Below are 7,261 nucleotides of genomic sequence, written 5' to 3'. Positions count from 1 at the left end.
TGATGCGGCTGTGTACTCCTCAATCTCGGGCAACATCTCTCCTGATATGACCATCACTCACCATCACTCATAAAACATCCCTCCGTACGATGAGACTGACCCTGACGACCGAATGACCTCTACGAAAAACTCTGAAGAGGCTGTGCACTGATGGGAGCTGGCGGTGCACTAAGTGAGTGCGATCGGAATAATGCCCACGAAAAACCACGATCACCTGGGGCACCCTGCGAAACCTGGAGGGCTGCCTGAATGAAGGGCCGGAAGCTGACCCCTATCATAAGAATCCCTGCCTCCAGATGAGGCACCACTGAAATCGACTGAGTACGGGGTCTCTTGTCTGCCCTTATGACCACCCCCTGTGGCAGAACCATCTCGATCCTCCGGGCCACATTGGCCGCCTCCTGAAAAGTAATGTCACTACCCGCGGCTCTCTGGCAATCTGAAAGACGAATAGGCTGGATACAAACCATCATAAACTCTCCTCACCCTCTCCCTCTCAGTGGGGAGTATGACGAGGGCATGGCGAGCTAGATCGATAAACCGGGTCTCATACTGAGTGACCTGTCATAGACCCCTGCTGGAGAATGCTCAAACTTGTCTCCGGTAAGCATCCCTCTGAGTAACAGGAAGAAACTTTTCTAGAAATAACTCTGAAAACTGATCCCAAGTCAAAGGCGCGACCCTGTCTAGTCTGGCTAAACAGTAAATCCCTCCACCAAGTCTTGGCGGATCCAGATAGACGAAAACCCCGCAAAATCAACTCCATTGGACTCCACAATGCCCATGTTCCGAAAGAACCTCGTGGGCAGCTATATAAGAATCTGGGGGTCTCAGAAGAAGCTCCGCTGAATGTAGCAGTGAAGAGCTTGGTGAACCTGTCCGCCTCCACAAAGCATCTGCGGACATAACCGCTCCATCACCGGCCGTGCAACTACCCCCGGCTGAACTTGCCGCAGCTGCTGACCTGGTGGAATCTGAGTCTGGGGAGCTACCTGCTCCGAAGTACGTGCAGCAGGAGTATAGGCTCCTCCTCCAGCCTGGGAAGTGGCTGGTGCTACAGGAAGCAATCCTGCTCGGGGTGACACTCTCCATGAGGCAAACCAACCGGACCAAGGCGTCCTGAAGAACTGGGGTAGCAATAAACCCCTCTGGGACCTGAGCTGGGCCCGCCGGAATTGTCTGGGCTGGGGCCGGAACCTCCTCGCCAAGGTCAACCTGATGCTCCGCCACTAGTGTTGCTACTGGTGGCTGGGCTCTGCCCCTACCTCGGCCCCTAGCATGGCCACGTCCCTACCCCTAGCGGGAGCTGCCTGGGGCTCGAATGCTGATCGGTGGATGAGAGAACGCGTGTTCTCCCCATCTGCGAAAGAACGAGAGTAGAAATTCAATCAGCATTGAGAAACCAAATCGCACGACAGAAAAGAACAAATGAGAGATTTTTCCTAACTCAGTAGGCCCTCTAGGGAGGCAGTACAGACGTCTCCGTACCGACCCCTCAGACTCTACTAAGTTTGTCCGTGAAGTTTGAGACCTATGTAACCTAGTGCTCTGATACCAACTTGTCACGACCCGGATCCCACCATCGGGATCGTGATGGCGCCTACTCATGGTAGCTAGGCAAGCCAGCTTATTTTACCTTTTCATCACTAAACACATTATTTTAACAATTTATAGCATCAATATAGAACATGAAATTACTAAGAATAAATAGCGGAAGTCTGATTTATAAATCTGAATCAAAATGAGGAACAGTTAATAATAGCCTCTACCCAAGATTTGGTGTCACATCACTCACGAACCACTAAGAATATACTAAATACAAAGGTCTGAAAGAAACATAGAAGTTGTCTGTCTCGAGACAAGGAAGGCAACAGTCTAAAGGGAACATAAAGAAGAGACGCCGGGCCTGCGGACGCCTGCAAGGCTACCTCGGTCTCGTGATAATGAAAGCCTGCTCCCGTACTAATGCTGCTGCTGCTCCTCAGAACCTGGACCTGTGCAAAAATGCACAGAAGCGTAGCATCAGCACAACCGACCCCATGTGCTGGTAAGTGTCTAGCCTAACCCCGGCGAAGTAGTGACGAGGCTAGACCGGACACCACATAAACCTGTGCAGTTATTTAAATATACAACGGAAACAAAATACCAAACAACTAGCAATATGGGAGGGGAAACATGCAGTGGGAGATAACAATAGTAACAGTAATTCCGAGTAACAAACTAAAGCAGCTTAGATTCACATAGAACAAGGAAAACAATACTCAATATAAACACATGGTATCATATAAACTGTTGCGACTCGTGCGCGTGCAACCCGGTCACATTTACCATTGTTGCGGCGTGCAACCCGATCCACAAATACCACTATTGCAGCGTGCAACCCGATCCACAAATACCACTGTTGCGGCGTGCAACCCGACCCACATCATTTATCATGTATCATTGTTTCGGCGCGCAACCCGATCCTCACATATTATTGTTGCGGCGTGCAACCCAATCCTCAATATCTTTGTTGCGGTGCACAACCCGATCCACATCATCTAACAGTCTGACTCCCCAAACAACAGTCACGATTAAGAGGCATAAAAAAATAAGCAAATATTTGACAAAAATCCCGGCAAGGGAAAGAAACCAACAAGTTCAACCAAACGTCCCGGCAAGGGAATAATCAACAACGCTTTCTCTTTCTTACTTTTCATATCTTATAATCCACTCTACCATCTTGAGCCAACGCTCCACAGATTCAAGTCATTTCATATACTTTCAATATTCGTATCACAATTCGAGCCAATGCTCCTAGGATCAAATGATCATATCACCGTTCAAATGTTATTCACAACATATAGAAATCCTCCAATAAACACGGAGTTCACAACCAAGCCATGATAATCACATTATAAGGACTCACGGTCATGCTAGACACCAATGTATAGATACTCGTCACCATGCCTATACATCGTACTCGATCACATAGCAATTAGCAACAAGACTCAACTCCTATTCCCTCAAGCTAGGGTTAAACCAAACACTTATCTCAAAGCCTTGAAATCCACTTAATCCTCAACTATCGCTTTACCTCACGGTTCCACCTCCAATTCGCTCGAATAAATGATTTGGAGAAGATAGGTTTCTTGGAAAATCGCCTATGGAGTTTGAGTTTTGAAAGAATGAAGAAAAGAGGGTTAAAATTCGTCTAAGTATGAAAAATTGCAGGTCTCAGATGTGGGAAATGCGAACATGGGTTCGCAATTGCGAACCCAGCAGGCTTGGGAATTGCGAAAATGGTTTGGGAATTGCGAACATGGGAATTGCGAAGAAAGTTTGGGAAATGCGAACAGGCTTGGGAATTGCGAACATGGGAATTGCGAAGAAAGTTTGGGAAATGCGAACAGGCTTGGGAATTGCGAAAATGGTTTGGGAATTGCGAACATGGGAATTGCGAAGAAAGTTTGGGAATGCGAACAGGCTTGGGAATTGCGAAAAATGTTTGGGAAATGCGAACCTGGGAATTGCGAAGAAAGTTTGGGAAATACGAACAATCCTGGTAATTGCGAAAAATGTTTAGGAAATGCGAAACCTGCAGACCTGCAATTCCTTAAGTACAAAATTTCACCCTGTGGCCTATCCAAAACTCACCCGAGCCCTCGGGGCTCCAAACCAAACATGTACACAACCTCAAAAACATCCTACGGACTTATCCGTGCGATCAAATCGCCAAAATAACATCAAAATCATTGAATCAAGCCCCAAATTCATCATTTTTCATTATAACTTCATAAACTTCAAACTTCAGATATTTGGGTCCGAAACACGTCAAATGACGTCCGATTTCGACCAAATTTTACAGAAAGCGCTTAACACATATTTAAGACTTGTACCGGGCGTCGGAACCATAATACGAGCCCGATACCACAGTCTTTTAATCAATTTTCATTTCCTTTTTCCTTAATAATTTCAGAGAAACAATTTCACAGAAAAATTCTTTCCTCGGGCTCTAGACATCGGAATTCGACTCCGGGCACATGCCCGAGTCCCATATTTTTCTACGAACCTAGACCGTCCAATCTCGGGTTCGGGTCCGTTTACCCAAAATGTTGATCAAAGTCAACTTTAATCATATTAATATCAAAATTTATCATTTTTCACACATAATTCATATTTAAGCCTTCCGGCTACACGCCCGGACTGCGCACGCAAATCGAGGCAAGTAACAATGAGGTTTTCAAGACCTCGGAAGCACGGAGTGGATGAGAAAATAGGTGATAACCGTTTGGGTCGTCATAATTGGACAGACAGATCAGGAAATTGAGGTCAAAGAACATTGCTTCAGTGAAGGTTCAGTGGCGGGGTCAGCCGGCCGAGGAGGCGACTTTTGAGACCGAGCGGGATATGCGCAGCCAGTACCCTCATCTTTTCACTACTTCAGGTATGTTCTCTATGCTCGTTCGAGGACGAACGAATGTTTTAGTGTAGGAACATGTAACGACCCGGCCGGTCGTTTTTGGAATTTACGCCCCGATCCCCCCTTAACTGCTTCCCCTAAGTTCATTTCTGCTATTTTGGTTTGCCGGGATGTTCGGTGTTAGGATTCGGAGTGTTTTGGGACACTTAGTCCCTAAATGAGAGCTTAAGTGTTGAAAAATGATCCGAAGTCGAAACAGTGTGCAGACGACCTCGGAATGGAAATTCGATAATTCCGTTAGCTCCGTTAGGTGATTTCGGGGTTGGGAGCGTATTCGTAATGTATTTTGGAACTCCGTAGCTCATTTAGACTTGAAATGCCGAAGTTTGAATTTTTGAAGTTTCCGGTCCGATAGTGAGTTTTTGATCCGAGGGTCGGATTCGAATTCCGGAAGTTGCAGTAGCTCCGTCATGTCATTTGGGATGTGTGTACAAAATTTCAGGTCATTTGGACGTGTTTTGGTTAGGTTTTTGATCGAAATCGTATTTGGAAGGAATTTGAAGTTCTTAGGCTTGAATCTTTGATTAATTCGGGTTTCCGGCGTTGTTTTAGGTGTTTTCAAGATTGGTACAAGTTTGAATAAGGTATTAGGTGGTATTGGTGCTTTTGGTTGAGGTCCCGGGGGCCTCGGGATGATTCCGAATGGTTAACGGAGGAAAATTTCTAAGTTTGCAGCAACTGATATTTTGTTCCTTCTGGTATTTTCGCTTCTGCGGCTTGGGAACCGCAGAAGCGGAGCCGCAGAAGCGGCTCTCTCATCGCAGAAGCGAGTTTGGTCCCCCCCTCAGGAACCGCAGAAGCGGTTATTTATCCGCAAAAGCGGAGGTCTGACCTTTTAAAAGAAGCCGCAGAAGCAGCCAGTGTTTCGCATAGGTGGGACCGCTTCTGTTTCGCATAGGCGGGACCGCAGAAGCGGTCCCTAGACTGCAGAAGCGGCATTCCCTGTACAGATATAGAAATTCGAGGGTTTTAATTTCATAAGTTGGAGAAATCAATTGAGAGCTCGGTTTTAGGCGATTTTGAGTGGGTTTCGAAGAGAAGATCACTTGGTAACGTTTCTTTGGTCCCTTTTTGTTATATTTCATCATTATATAGTTAAATACATCATTGGAATTCGAATTTAGGATCAAAAAATTGGATAATTTGGGGTAAAACTTTATTGCCTAAACTATTGAGTTTTGAGTGGGCATTTGACCTCCGATTTGGGAGATTTTTATATGGTTAGACTCGTGAGAGTACGAGGGTTCTAAAAATGTGAAAATTATTCGATTCCGAGACGTTGGCCTGAAGGGCATTTTGGTCATTTCACCTAATTTTACGTCGTAGCTTTGAATTTATTAGAAAAACCAAGTGTTTGCGATGTTATTTACGATGAGTAATTGAATTGAATAGATTTAAGCCATTTGGAGTCGGATACTCATGGCAAGAGCGTGGTTTCTAGTTGATATTGAGCCGGTTCGAGGCAAGTGGCTTGTCTAACCTTGTGTGGGGGACTTTTCCCTTTAGGACATGATCTTTGAATATTTGAATGCCTCGTACGTGAGGTGACGAGCGCGTACTTGAGCTAATTGTTGTAAACCCGTTTCTACTTGAAGTATTTAAATTGAGATTTCATGTTTACTTGTTCATTTTAAACTGTAAGTTTATACCTGTGCTAGCTTAGAGACTCATGTTTATCTGGCATACTTGCTAATTGTTTAGCTGTGCTATTTGTACTCTGTGGAGCATGTTAGGCTAGAATTTACTATTTCTTGTCCGGATCTTTTAGCATTATTCTGAGATTATGAGTTGCTTGTTGTTGTGTGTATAATTTGGGACTACGGGACGGCTTCCCGGGAGATCCCCCTGTACTTGAGATATTCTGGACTGAGGGTGCGGGATACCAAGAGATCCCTAGCACATGTGTTTCTAGAGAGATCCTCGGGATACCGAGAGATCCCTAGTGTATATGATGAGGATACCAAGAGATCATCGGGATACCAAGAGATCCCTAGTGTATATGATGAGGATACCAAGAGATCCTCGGGATACCAAGAGATCCCTAGTATATATGATGAGGATACCAAGAGATCCTCGGGATATCAAGAGATCCCTAGTGTATATGATGAGGATACCAAGAGATCCTCGGGATACCAAGAGATCCCTAGTGTATATGATGAGGATACCAAGAGATCCTCGGGATACCAAGAGATCCCTAGTGTATATGATGAGGATACCAAGAGATCCTCGGGATACCAAGAGATCCCCGACTATTATTCCTTGTTGATGGCAGTTTTCCTTGTATTGTACCTTGCTTTCTATTACTGTTCTTCCTTATTTACCTGGTTTAGAATTCTCGTTGTAGACTTTATTTAAACTGTTTTTGTTATCTTATTATTTATTATGTTATCTCAGTAGGGCCCTGACCTTCCTCGTCACTACCCAACCGAGGTTAGGCTTGGCACTTACTGAGTACCGATGTGGTGTACTCATGCCCTTCCTGCGCATATTTTTCATGTGCAGATCCAGGTACTTCCTCCCAGGTGTATCATCCTCGTGGTGGAGAGTTCTAGCTGAGACTTGAGGTATATCTGCTACGTCCGCAGACCAGGAGTCTCTACTCTATTCCGGCTTTAGCAGATAGTTCCTTTCTTTCCTTTCATGTTGTTAGACATTCTGGTGTAGAGCAGATCACTACATTCTATTAGCCTGCGTTTCCCGTGAGTTTCCGGGTTTTGGGATTTAGTTGTAGACTTCCGCATATGTTTGAGTTGTTTGGGCCGAGTGGCATTATATACAGTTGTTATTTCCGTATGTTCA

Source organism: Nicotiana attenuata, unplaced genomic scaffold, assembly GCF_001879085.1.
Source record: "Nicotiana attenuata strain UT unplaced genomic scaffold, NIATTr2, whole genome shotgun sequence".
Classification (NCBI taxonomy): domain Eukaryota; kingdom Viridiplantae; phylum Streptophyta; class Magnoliopsida; order Solanales; family Solanaceae; genus Nicotiana; species Nicotiana attenuata.
This window is presented reverse-complemented; position numbering follows the sequence as displayed.